The 15255-nt window shown below is 33.0% G+C and overlaps 1 protein-coding gene across 3 annotated transcripts in view; it reads right to left on the bottom strand.

Moving 5' to 3' along the window:
- Acsl (Acyl-CoA synthetase long-chain) overlaps positions 1-12622 on the bottom strand; it is a 63778-nt gene extending 51156 nt beyond the window's left edge. For 2 of the 3 annotated variants that reach the window (XM_074171084.1, XM_074171087.1), the window contains exon 1: positions 12404-12622. The gene's annotated coding sequence lies outside the window, so the exon portion shown is untranslated. Of the gene's footprint in view, positions 1-8966; positions 9120-12403 lie in introns of those variants that run through there. The other variant, XM_074171088.1, reaches the window with a different exon arrangement.
- Positions 12623-15255: the final 2633 nt, after the last annotated feature.

Genomic DNA, 15255 nt, shown 5'->3' with positions numbered 1-15255 from the left:
TGCCTACTTAACGCACTGTTCGACTTTGGGTTGCTTAAACTTCGTTCGGGAGATTTTAGCTTCGAAGTGGTCGACCTACAGTAATCCTAGCAAGGATTTGAGAACCCTGATAGAGACTGACTCATCACAAACAGTGCATAGGTTGGTGATGGTTTTAAACGTTTTGGAAAGGTCAAATAGCTCGAAAACTGGGTGCCCCACAATTTGAATGATCAAAAGAAATTGTCTCGTTCCGACCTCTGTCGTTCTTTGCTTTTGTGCCAACCAAAACAATCCTTTTTTGAATCGAATCGTCTAGTGTGGTGAGAAGTGGATCCTCTACGACAACACGAGACGTTCAGGACAGGGGTTGGACACCGATGAGCACCCAGGCACTTTCCAAAGACGAAAACCCACCAAAAAAGACCATGGTTACTGTAAGCGGCTGGTGTGATTCACTATAACTTTCTGCAACCAGGCCAAACCATCACAGCAGTCTTGTGAGGAAATCGACAAAATATACCAAAAATTTCGTCAGCAGCAGCCAGTACTGGTCAACAGAAGAGGTCCGATCCTGCTTCACGACAACTCCCGTCCGCACGTTTCATAAATCACCGACCAAAAGTTAACCGAATTGAGCGTTCAAGTTCTGCATCACCCACCATACTTCCCAGACCTCTCGCCAATCGACTACCATCTTTTCAAGCACTTTGATAACTTTCTCACCTGTAGAACCTTCGCCAATCATGACCAGGCAAAAACGGCCTTTGTCGATCTCATCGAATCCTGAGCACACAATTTTTATGCTGGCGGAATTAATCGACTTGTGTTACGTTGGCAAAAGTGCACTGATTCAAATGGCCCTTATTTTGACTTAATTGAATACGTATTCACTGAGATATTAGAGTTCGAAGTAGACTCATGAAAACGGACAAAACTTTTTAAACAGCCTGACACCTCGAGAGTCTCAGTAACGGCTGACTGATGGTCAATCATCAATGTTTTTTTCAATTCAAACAGTATTTCAGCAAGTAATCGGATACTATTAATGAATTGACCCCCAAGTTTCCCTGATCTATGCCTAAATTTGTTACCATAGGATTCAAGGCACTTACATTCGGATATTGATGCACCAAATCGAAATTTTATCTCGAGATGAGATATACAGATACATCTATCACACGGCATTACTATGTGATAACCACTGAAAAAGGTATTGCAAGGTCAAGTGGTACTAGAGAAGATTGATTTTTCAATAGTATCTTATACAGCTTGATTTTCATTCTTTGAATTCAATTTATTAAACAAACATACAGACGTTCAAAAGTAACAATGTTTTTAATATTACACAGGCCTTTTTTAGCTGATTCCACTATAGCTATCTCGGAAACGATACACCCGACAAGGTCGGTTGAATTGGGCAAAAGTTTTCAATTTTGGAGAACTAAAATAATCTCTTTGCACATCGAGAATATCAGTGGTTGTTTTTGAAATATTCGCTAAAAACTAGAATGGCCGAATTTTGTTTTTTTGACTTTACCGCCTCCATTTCGAATGATATATGGAATGATATGAGGAACTTTCAATACTGTTTCATATTTGTTATTAAATGATATAAACCAAACTTGCAATGTGACGTTTGGTTCATTAGATTTCATCACCAACTTCATTTTTTTAAATACAGAGTTTATTCATCGATTTTAGTGGCTACTGTTATAACAAATTCAGCTGTTACATTTCATATGTTTCCCGACACAACATAAAGTTGATGATGAAATATAACGAATGAAACGTCGCATTGCAAATTGGCACAATGACATTTACCTCATACACACCTCATTTATCAAATTTTGATTGATGATTCTCTCTCCGTATTTTTTTCCTGGCTTCTCAAACGAACCAAAGTTGGTGAGATTTTGATCCAATAGCTTGAACATAGGTCGATGTGGTTGTCGTCTTTCGGGATACAAGTTTAAATACATTTCCGATGTCCTAACACTGTTTCTATCGTTTCTATCTATAAATTTGTATCATATCTCTTTTTTCTTCAGTCGTGAAAGCCATTTTTCGCCAAAAATTCAATGACTTGAACAATAACAAAATGTCATTGAGTGTAACAAATTGGAAGTCAAATTTAGAAACATCAAAGTCATAGCCTATCATGATGAAAATTAATTTTTTTCAATATCTCCATTTTAAGGAAAAGAATGATAACTTATGATACATCATTGAAAAGGTAAAATCTGGTTCTATTCAAACCAGAAAGAATGCAATGTAGCGCCCATAAGAAAAAAGTTGATGATGGTGGACGGAATACGAAACGTCGATTAGCAAATCTAAAAGCAAGGAAAAAGTGGCGATGTGGAAGTGCATTTATTTTAGAATCCTTCAAAAAATAAAGCCATAAAAAACAAAAACCATTTTCCGAAATTTAATTTTCTCCGGATATCTCCGTATACAGGGCTTTTCATGATTAGCGTTAATTAGCCGTTTCTGACAAACTATTAAACGGATCAACCTGAAAATTTCACAGTATGCATAAATCAATATGACCTACACGCCTAAAATATTTCAGACGAAGCGTCGTTGTCGCTTCTACTATAAAGTAGCGGCTTCTTTGATTTTTCAAAAAGAACACCCCGCATATAATATCATATTATGATTCATTATCACTTTGTCAACAAATTCATATACTATTTTCCTATACCTATCTATTACCGTTTAGAAGATATAAATTAATTTCGATATTTTTTTTACCAAACATGAACTTTAATAAATGCTGATAATCTTGAACTCTCTTGCACTAAAACGATCAAATTTGAAATGGAGTGGAGTGATACTATGAGGATCCTCACTCCGAGTCATATTTTCATTTGCCTCATACAGGGTCTTCAAAAAATACAGATACTTTGATCTCATGAAAAAATTAGTGAAACTCAATTTTTTCAAATGGAACACCCTGTATATTTCAACATTTTTGAGCTCTACATCCAATTTTAGATTAACTTTGTTCAGATAATACTATTTCTATTTTGAACCGTTTTCGAGATAAACTGTTTCAAACGGAAACTGACGTGGTTTTTTGCTCGTTTTTTTGAATTCATCACTTATTTTGGATATTCAACATTTTTTTTATACTTAGTAATAGTTCTTTTTGATTCAGTTTTTTAACTGTCTCAGATCAGTCAATTCGAAATTGGTATGTATTACCTTAGAAAAAGTTACAATTTATATACATTGAGGTATTGGTCTCTTACGTACAACAGTACACATTAATAGTTTTTAATAGTGTGCTTTGGAAAAATAAATAAACCAATTATTTAACGTCAGACTTTCGTTGGTGGTTTTGACTGATTGTGATAGCTACCAATTATAATAGAATAATGTCAAGATTAGGTTACAGTAATGAAGATTTCTTGAATTTATTAATAATTTATGGTGAGTGCAATAGAATTGAAAGTAGAACATGCCGAGTATTTCATGAAAGATATCCACAACTTCCGAAGCCGAATAATAATGTGATAAATCGACTACTAAAAAACTGTAGGTTGAATGGAACCTTCCGTCCAAAAATCATTCGTAAGAAGACTAAAGTGGATGATGATGACAATGGTATAACAGTTTTGAGATATTTTCATGCATTTCCAAATGCTTCTCTGCACGAGGCTGAAAGGGAGATAGGTATACCCTACGTGACAATTTGTCGAATTCTTAATAAGCATAAATGGCATCCCTATAAGTTCTACTGTGTCCAACATTTGAAAGAGACTGATTTACCTCGTAGAGTGGAATTCTTTGAATGGTTACTTGTCAAGACTCAAGAGGATGAACATTTCCTTGACAATATCATATGGACAGATGAGGCCAAGTTCACAAAAAATGGAGTTTTGTCATTATTGGGCGCCAGAAAATCCCCATGTTGTCCGCCAAAGAGGTTTTCAAGAAAGATGGCAATTCAATGTATTTTGTGCCATAAAGAATGAGTCAATTTTTTATATCGAGTTTTATGATGATAATTTGAATGCATCAAAATATGAAGATTTACTGAGGAATGGAATTCAAATGATTTTAAATAATAGACCAGGAAGAGAACGTGTATGGTACCAAATGGATGGTGCTCCACCCCATAATTCTTATTCCGTCAGCGAAGCTTTAACCCAAATCTTCGAAGACAGATGGATTGGTAATAATGGACCTTTTCGTTGGCCTTCTAGAACGCCAGATGGCAATCCATTAGATTATTTCGTGTGGGGTTTCATTAAAAATATGGTTTACTCTCCAATAACAACAATGGAAGATATGAAATCGAGAGTTACTCGAGAGTTACTGCTTTCAATAGTTTGACTCCAGACTTGATCAGAAGCGCTACACATGACAATCTTTTGAAGAGATTACATGTTTGTTTAAGTAGAGGTGGAGATGTGTTTGAACATATTCTGGAATACACTGATGATTAAATTAACTCATTAATTTATGGGTTTATTATTTTCAGTTCGTGTTTCAGCGTTAATAAAACTATTGTTTGAAGAGAAGTTTCATTCGATGGTTGAGGAGTATTTTGATAATTATCTTTTCATTGTATCATCTGTGACTAATTGAGAAACATCAAACGAAATCTGTTTTACAAAAATGAGTGATGAACAAGGAAACCATGTCAATTTCCGTTTGAAACAGTTTATCTCGAAAACGGTTCAAAATAGAAATAGTATTATCTGAACAAAGTTAATCTAAAATTGGATGTAGAGCTCAAAATGTTGAAATATACAGGGTGTTCCATTTGAAAAAATTGAGTTCCACTCATTTTTTCATGAGATCAAAGTATCTGCATTTTTTGAAGACCCTGTATGAGGCAAATTAAAATATGACTCGGAGTGAAGATCCTCATAGTATCACTCCACTCCATTTCAAATTTGATCGTTTTAGTGCAAAACAGTTCAAGATTATCAGCATTTATAAAAGTTCATGTTTGGTAAAAAAAATATCGAAATGAATTTATATCTTCTAAAGGGTAATAGATAGGTATAGGGAAATAGTATATGAATTTGTTGACAGTGATAATGAATCATAATATGATATTATATACGGGGTGTTCCATTTGAAAAATCAAAGAAGCCGCTACTTTATAGTAGAAGCGACAACGCCGCTTCGTCTAAAATATTTTAGGCGTGTAGGTCATATTGACTTATGCATACTGTGGAATTTTCAGGTTGATCCGTTGAATGGTTTGCCAGAAACGGCTAATTAACGCTCATCATGAAAAGCCCTGTATACTCGGAATTTCAGAACTTTCTCAACGGCATATTGTTAGTCAGGTAAATGCGCAACTTTGCTCCATCTTCGTACCTCTCATAGTTTCCGAGTTCCCAATAGTGAGGATCGAATTTGAAACACCCTGTAATGTAATATGAAACAGTACTGAAAGATTCTCTGTCTTTTTTCTATAATTTATATCATTCGAAATGAAGGCGGTAGAGCCAAAAAAAAAGGAATTCGACAGTTCTAGTTTCTGGCGAATATTTCAAAAACAACCACTGAAATTTTCGATCTGAAAGTAGATTATTCTAGTGCCTCAAAATAGGAAACTTTTGTCCAATTTAACCAACCTCGTAGGTATTAGTGGGATCACCTTAAAAAACAGACTGTATATTTCTTCGATTATATCCTTGGAAATTCAAAACTATCGGACACATCTATAATTCTGTGACTCAGAAAAAAAGTGACCGTCAATTCAGCAGTAAAAAACACGCAACAAAGACAGATATGAAAATAATAAGAATTAGATTACATATACCGATGAAACCCTGATCTTTGGACTTTCACAGCGAATGATCAATATCACCGGTTTAAAGTATAATAGACTTCAAGTGGGTTCAAAACTCACGTAAAATTTTTCGTTAGCGACAGAAACAATCGAATCACAAAATTCACGTTTGTCTGGTCACAGAACAAACAGAAGTAAAGTTACAGAATTTAACAAAAACATCATGATGAGTCGACTGGGATCATATTCGCTTATTGTTTCGAGCGATAAAAATAATCGAGTAACGGCCAATTTCAATAAATAAATAATGTTTTTCTTCAAAAAAACAATGTAACTTTCGTTCTGCTTGAAGAAAATTTGTACAGTGCATCCATAAAGCAACGCATAAATTATTTGTTAGCTAAATAAACAATATTATTAAAAATTCGAGGTTGAATGTTTATTTTGATTTACTGTTTTTTTTCCAATTATTTTCGTTTTGTTAGTAAATGGCTGTTGTTAACATGAAAATTCTCAGTCAATAATTGAAATACATCACATGAAAATATGTGTTGCCTTTGACAATTACCAATATGGATTCCAAGAAAATAGCACCCTGAGTGAAACTATAGATTTCATTAACCACATAGCTTCTTCTCTATATTACTTGCAAAAATTGAAGAAATGAGAATAAGAGGAAATAATCTCTCTTTACTAAAAACATACCTTCTAGATCGCAAACAATTCACAATGGTTGATGGCATTTCAAGCCAAACTGAAACTAACAAAGCAGGTGTGCCCCAAGGCTCAGTCCTTGGACCCCTACTCTATACATTACATGTTCTGTCATTGAGAACTGCTAACATCATAGGTAGATATTATAAATTCGCAGATGATACTGTTCTTGTATATGAGGGTAAAGACTTGAAACAACTCGAAACACTAGTAAATACCGACCTTGAAAAGTGTCACAGATGGTTTGCAAAAAATAAACTTCAGATGAATGTAAAGAAGACTACTTTTATAATCTTCTTTCAGAAAAACATGAAACAACAGGACATCATAGTGGAGATAGGAGGCAAAGAAATAACGAGAGTCCATGATACCAAATATCTGGGACTAATTATAGTCAATGTAAATCTATGCCGGAATAGCCATATCACCCATGTAGAAAAAAAAGAAATTCCAATGGTTAGTGCCCTATCTCGTTGTAGAACCTATTTACGCCCATCTTCACTCCATCAAATATACAGTGCATATTTCTTATCAATGTTTAGCTATTTAATTCCTATATGAGGTACATGTGGACAGACATTATTCAAAAAAGTAAAAATACTTCAAAACAAAGTCGTGAAAATGTTATTCAGGCTTGACTACAGAACCTCAGCTGATACTTTATACAGTGTAACCAAGAAACTGCCTATTCTGGATGTTCTAGAAATCGAGCAAGATAAATTTGCATACAAGGTTATACATGAACAAGTCAAATGTAATACTAACTTAACTTTCGTTAATCAGCTCCACGAATACAATACTCGTACCCATTATAATGTCTTTTTAGAACCTTTACGTACTAATATTGGCTTAAATAATCCCATTACACCTAATTTCAGTATCTTTAGGAATAAAATGAAGAGTTTTCATTCTAGCATATTCAACGAAGGAACGGCTTAAATCTATTCAATTCTGTGAGTTGATTACTATTAAGATTTTTTATTTTATTCACATTTGTATTATGTATTCTCAAGTGAATCTTTATAATATTATTTTGTTGTACTGCATAAAGTATTATTATATTGTTTTCAGCTAGTTTTCCGAGACCAGCATGTTGGTGCTGCTCTGGATTTTTTTTTGATAGTGCTACTATTTCAATTACTATTTAAAATGTTTTTTGTAACCATGATTGCATTATCTGAATGAAGTTCTTTAAAAAAAACTGGTAACTCCTTGGGCAGACCTATAAAGATAATAAACAAATCAAAACTGGACAAAGATAACAAATCTGGATTCTACAAACTAATATGTGGATCGTGACCAAAAATGTATATTGGAAGGACTTGAAGAAATTTTGAAACAATAATCTCCGAGCATTAAAAAGTTTTGAAATAATTCAATTCCAATTCCACCTATGCTAGCCTCCTTGTAGAAAACAACTACGATTTCAACATGGACTAGGGACATATTACATTTTTAAGGACACTACAGGAAAATCCTTAAGGATATATATATATATATATATATATATATATATATATATATATATATATATATATATATATATATATATATATATATATATATGAAATCTGAAGTTTTCACGGATAGGAATATGCCGAACTGGTTTTTCGGGTATTTGATCCGTGTATGTGATATTATCTCTAATTTCATCTCTAATAAATTAGAGATAATACCACATACATGGATCAAATACCCAAAAAACCAGTTCAGCATATATATGCAGTCAAGCTGCTAGAAAATAATTCCATGAAAATCAAAAGATAAATGGATAAGTACTTTCTGATCATTCCCATATTGATTTCAATTTAAGAGCCACCGGTAGACAGCTGTTTCAGCCTATTGGGCATCGTCAGTACCCGGCAGGCGGTCCTCGATTGAAGACAAAATGTGAAAAACCAGAAAAGTACTTGATAAAAATAGCTGCGTAAACGCAAATGAAACATAAGTGGAACCACTTGGTGTGACACCCAAGTCAACTTGACAAGTTTTTATGTCAGTGTTGGTGGTTTGACCAATCAACCGACAACTGCGGTAGCAGATATATATATATATATATATATATATATATATATATATATATATATATATATATATATATATATATATATATATAAGGTTTTCCTATTTCGAAATAAATAAATAAAAATAAAAAAAATAAAGGACAAAAATCAAACCTGCTAGAATCTCTGGAAATCAATGAACGCAAACATTCAAATGTTTTTTTAATGTTTTCTAATTACTATGGTTATATAAAAGGCATTGTAGAATAGTTTGATGTTCGAGTTGAAAAGGCTTGTTTTCCAAAAAATTAATCCCTGAGTTTCATTAAGAAATTCACCAGAGGGCTAACTTGACAACGAGTTACCACACCGATATTTTTTATGACAAATTCTCGAAAATAATTAGAAAATTGAAAAATATATATATTTCATTGATTTTACTGCAAGTGGCCTTGCTAATTTCATAGAGGTATCATTTTGCAGGTCTAAAAGATAATAAATCTACTCACCGCTGGTGCGTCGTCTTCTCGCAATAATAAAAACCGAACCAAATGGAAATTCCCGATTCGAATCGCAAATATCTACGAAATATATGTGAGTCTAACCTCCTTCGGTTTCGGTAACAATGTCGTCAGTATCAAGACTCCGACCGTAAGAAACAAGAGAATACCGACGCGGTTACCTAGACTCGCAACTAATATCGTCTCGCAAGTGACATTATCAGATTGGACTTGGACCTTCAATCAAGCAACCCCTATCATTCAACTTTAGGAACATGATTACGCTCTTCAAAAGTCGGTAGAAGAGGAAATTTCTAATTTAAACCATTATTTTAGTGGAACGAGGTCCAAAGGTTGGCAAGTTGTTGAGCGATTTGAATGATGACATTATTAGCCTTGTATTACTGTTACTTAAAAATTAATGTGAGCCAGAGAGGTAAAAGTAATTTCCTGCGGGAAATGTTGGATGAACCAGTGAGAAATTTTAGGAGTCGATGATTTAAAAACAAATGATACAATGTAGCATTGAGGATAAATGTCGCTTGAGTGGTAACTTCTTGGAATTTGGGATTCCAGCGGAATGGTCTCGGGTAGTTTTTTTTTCCTGTGCACCGATTGCACCTTGAAATTCAAATATGTGAACTAGCCAAAGCACTCTTGAAAAATATACCTGCGGTTTGAACGACCCAGATATTCGAACGGTTTACCAACGTTACAGAAATTTTGGAATTTTCGTACTTAAATCAACAATATATTCAATATTCATTCATTTGAATTTTTTAGATTCGAATGAATTAATTATTCAGAAAAAAATTATTTTATAATTAATTTCAACTCATAATCCAGTCATTTTAGGTTTTTTAAACCTCAATCTGCGGAAAAATTCCTACTGAGCTGAATTTCTGTATACACCTTCATTATGGGGCGTTTTAATGAAGATGTGAAAAATCGACATTGATATCGTGCCGGCTAAAAAAGTTATAAGGGTCAAAAGGGTACGAAAATCAGTTTTTCGCGAATATCTCGCGACCTATGGCTCGGAGGTCTACAAAAATCGAGGGGGAGTTACCTTCTTTAAGTCTTATACAATAAAATATTTTCAGTCATTTAAATCTATTTTGATTCCTTAAATTTTGGTTTCCAATATTTAAATCTTGTGATCTGGTTCCGTGTTGAATGTTCGTCATATTCTTCTGGACGTAATTTCGTACGTACGTATTGCCTGCCTCCTGTGATTAAGTGCCTCACATTCGCATAAGATATGTAGAGCTGCATAATCTGCAGCTGAGGTCTCCGTTGTACAGCCCCAATCGACTTGTGTTTATTTTGGATGTGTCAAATTGGAATTTAGTATCAAATGAAAACTAGAACTATAGTACAGAAAAGGGTGAATATATATGGAATATATAAATTGTTAGTGGAATCATTTTTTTTAGTACTTTCAGATTCGAACTAGAACTTTCTTGGTGCTAACACTGACCAAGATGCATATATATCCTAGTTTTACACCTTTTTTTGGCAAAAGCTCTCGACGAGACTAAAGAGATTAACCCAAGTTTGTGCACATGTTGATAGACTGTACGAGAATCGAATTTTGCATGGTTGGTTGTTTCTAGTTCGAAAAGATGGAAAGCGCTTCGCTGAATGAAGAATTCAACCGCTTTTCAAAGCACTGGAAGCTAGTGGAGGCAAGCAATTTGTTTCTTGTTTTGACATTTCCAATAAGTAACAAATTCAGTTTCAAACTGACTATATTCACGTAAAAATGGTTGCATAGGTATATTCAGGTTTTTCATGATTTTCATGATTATTCAATACCTATTATACATTATATATAGCAGTAAATCTTTATTCATAATATTTTACAAGATTTGTCAATTAAAATCTACTTTTTTGGACAATAAAGCGAATTTTCTCGCTATAATCAAGTATTTTTAACACACGTCGAGAGACAATAGCTCTGTTCTGATGTTGAAAAACTGTTTTCAATAGATTTCTTTCAATATGCCTACATGGCAACAAAAGAGGTAGCGTTTCTGAAGAAAATGAAGTAACATCAGAAATAAAGAAGTACCTACAGAAAACCATGAGGCAAATTATATACATGAACAAATTAATTTACTACATTATAGAACTGTGTAAATGAGAATGAAGATATTTGAAAAACTTACTATCTAGCACACAGGTGTGAATAATAATGAAGAGAAGATTGAATGATGCCAAATTGAAAGAATCAGTATTAGGAAAACGGAAAAAATCAAAAAAAATAATAGAAAAGTACATGTATATTATAGACAGGCACTGGGAAAAGAATAATATATCTGAAACCCCTTAAAGCAAAGAGATATATACTAGTAAGAGATGAGACAAAAAAACATGACAGTAAGAATGAAATCCATAGAAAATAGGAGTTCTTCAACTCATTATTGGTGAAAATGATAAGAGGTGAAAGTAAAAATGTAAAACTGCAATGCAGGATGCTGAAATATGAAGGTATAAAGCTATTGAAAACAGCAATTCATAAAAACATTCAAGAAAGTCATTTTTCACATCTTCGCCACATATTTTCTTTATGAGTTTGGTTCTCTACCATTTCAATTTTTAATATAATCAACTGGTAGCTGAGATAAAACTTATCAAGTACTTTTGTGCAGTTTATTGAGTGTTTATCGTTTTCAAAAGTTGGATTTGGAGTTTTCAAATTTGTTTGTGTAAAACTGTTGAGATTTTTCATCTTGACAAATATTGATTTCATTTTTCAATCGCAAGCAACATTTCACATTCAAGTATTTATATTTATTTATTCATTGAATGACTATGGTCTATAACTCAGAAATTGAACCACCTTTCAAGAAAGCTTCATGTGGTTAATGTTTTATAGAAGGAAACCACAAAATTCAAAATCAAAAATGTAAGTATGTACCTAAATAAAATTCTGAAAATATGCTGAATGTTGAATGTATCTCAAACATATTGTTCATTCATAATAACATTTCTGCCTCAGTGGTGCCTCAGTTGAAATTTTGATAATTTTTCAAAAATAATTTTCTAAAACAATCAATTTTGTATCATTATTGTGAATCCAACCAGGTTCAATTAAATTACCTACTGGTTTTTTGAAGGGATATATTGAAAAGTATTGATATGATAAGTAAGTAATAACATATTTCTCTTTAACAACAACTGTTGATTCAAGCACATTGTTAAAATAAGATGTAAATGGCGGTAGAAACAATACACGTTTTGCGGCATTTTTAGGCGTGAAATGTGAACTTGACATTACCAGACGAACCTAACCTATCATAATATTCAATGTCACAATTCGTCCAAATTAATTTACAAACAGCATGAATCATTCACAAGTCTTGAAGCTGTCTGTTATCTTTTAGGAACTCCCTATTATTTTGACTATAAGAAATATTGATAAGTAAGAAATGGTTACTCACCAAAATATATAAATATCAGACAGTCAAATTCCAACTTCTAGTTGATCACTTAAGAATTATCAGAAGCTCATTAACACATACACTAATGTTATCAGTAATGTTTTCTCATAAAAAAGTTAATCATAAAAAACACCCATATCACACTCGGAAAGTTAAAGGATCAAGGATATACCGTATTTTTGGACTTGGACAGTTAGTTCATCTTTCATCTCTCACAACTATGTTCACCAATGAGATCTACACAGGTCTCACGTGATTCGGTGGGAGAGTGGCGTGATATTTTACGTCACCAGGGGCATACAGAACCGGATCAATATTTTCCCTCCATTTCCTGTATTTAAAGTCCCTGTCAAAAAAAAGAAAAACATTTGAAATAAAAAGAGGACTTTTCCAGTGCGATTCAAACTTCAGGAAACTCAAGTTACGGAATTTGGCCTATCAATCTTTATCTACATAAATAACACTCATGATTTTTATTCATAACCAATTATTTACTTTGCTGTTTCGTAAAAATCATATCAAATGATATTGTCATCATTTGAATTCCAATCTATTGTATTATAAATCTCTATCGCTCCTCCGAGAAAAAGTATTAATAAAAAGTTAAAATGGGTTATTTTATGACATGCTCTATTCTTGTAGACTGATAAATGTTTGTGTACGAAAAACCCGTTGGTATTTTGACTACATAAAAAAGGATATACAGAACAACTCTATGTTTTTATTTCCTCTTAGAAAAGATCGCTTAGTCAGATATTTTCTGACAAAACTCGATCATTGTATATTTTTGTTTGCTGACAGAGGGCCGCTTCTTCATAAATAACTACTTCCCATACTATGAAGTAAATGATTATTGAGCCCGATAACCGTGTGCCATGAGAAAAAAGCAATGAGCTAATAATATAGAAAGTTTCTAGGTTTGAGCGGCCAAGACCTTTACAATAGTGATACAAACCGTTATGATCTTGACGTTTGAGAAATGAGAGGTCATTATACCACTTAAAACAACAATTTCAATAGAGTGACCAGGCTAGAGTCTGCAGTGTTCGAGGAGACATTTTTTTCCTCCCCTTCTCGGACGATTTAGTCACAATGTCAGGGACTTATTCTACATCATGCAGCGCGACTAAGGGGTTGAAGAAAGTATTTTGGCAGGCCGTGATAAACCCCTCCGACTTCATCCCACTCGATCTGTTTAAAGCAAAAGTCAGGTGCTTTGATAAGCTGAAGTCGTTTTAATAGCGATGAAATTTGACACATTTTAATGTTAGAATAGAAATAAAGTTTGAATGCTGGAACTTTATAGCAGTTTTCTACTCGAATTATGATGTTATATAGTAATTGAGAGAAATAAATGTTGAATCTTGGATAAACGTAGCACAATATATATGTTTGATTTTGAGTTAGTAAAAATTTGGCGAATACAGAATGCCACAAGTGGCAAAAACATAGAAGAGAGGAATGATAGAAAGGAATTTAAATGCTTGCAACATTTCTCGTAAACAATCATTAACTATTGTCTGCTGTACATTATTTTTTTCAGTAAAATAATTGTAGGTACCCACTCTCGTATTTATTGGGAACGTAGTCAGAAATCAGGAAGAATTTTCAAAGGAAACTATGTCGCCAAACTTTGATAACTTAACTTAATTGAGGTTAGGGTTGAACAATTTCTTTATAAAATACATTTTCAAATTTCATAATACTAACTGAATTTCGATGTATCAATAAATAAATACTAGGTATATATTACTATGAAATAAACAAGATATAAAATGTATATTTAACAAATATTGTAAATAATAACATATAAATAGAATAAAACATTATTGCAATAAATCCCTAGAAAATTTAGAAAATTGTAAAACTATCTTGATAATGGGGAGTTTCAACAGATGGATTAGTAATATAGGATATAGGTCTAACTCGATGCAGCACCATTTTGTTGTAGAGATATTTTCATTCTAAAAGATACGGAAAGTTTTATTCAAATTCAGATTATAAGTGTTGAAAACGCCAAGCCAAAATAGAATAGTTTTATTGAATTTTTTCTCGAGGACGTCACTGCAAATTGCACCGAATGTCTTGAAGTCAGTTGTTAGGTTTGCAAATTTTTTATTTAAACTCATCAGTTTGAACATTCCAAATATGGGGCACAAAATATAATAGAAAAATATTCTAGGAATTCTTTCCTTAACGGATATGATCGTATAAAGAACGAAAAATCGTAAATAGATATTTTTTCAAAAACTACACCTCACGATTCAATCAGAAAAAAAAGTAAATAGATATTTTAGCCCATCAAAATATTATCAGTGCTTCCAGTAGCAGATAATTACTTTTTTTTTATTCAATTTGATAATTCATTGAAATTTTAGAACAGATAGTTTCCATAAATGCAATTTCTTCAGAAGCTTTCTCTTTAAGTTTTTACCAAACATTAAGTTAATCGTTCAACATTCAGTAATACATGAAGAATGACACATTTTACTGATTGAAATTTGAAATTAACTGCCTTTTTTTCACGAGCAATGCTCTCGCAACAAAATCTCGTAGTGAGCGTCTTTAAGACAGAGGCAGTAAGAATTTCACTGCCCATGAAAAGACACCTTTCCAATGTTCAGAGCAGTGAGAGACATCTGATTACTCAAATATTACGAAAATAAGGTCCTAGGAGTAAAGTGTTCTCTGCTGCTTGAAAAAAGGGTATTTTGTTGATGAGGTTCCGACGTGCGCTAAGTTCAAATGCAAGGCGCTTGCAGCCTACAGACGCTATTAATTTCATTATGAAAATAAAATGTATACTGGTAACGGGCACAGTGAGACCAGTGACGTCATAATATGGACTGGCC

Source organism: Leptinotarsa decemlineata, unplaced genomic scaffold, assembly GCF_025532065.1.
Source record: "Leptinotarsa decemlineata unplaced genomic scaffold, Ldec_3_MD MMD2_tig00000008_RagTag_RagTag, whole genome shotgun sequence".
Taxonomy (NCBI): domain Eukaryota; kingdom Metazoa; phylum Arthropoda; class Insecta; order Coleoptera; family Chrysomelidae; genus Leptinotarsa; species Leptinotarsa decemlineata.
Note: the sequence above shows the minus strand (reverse complement) of the source record. Positions and strands in the feature narration are given on the sequence as shown.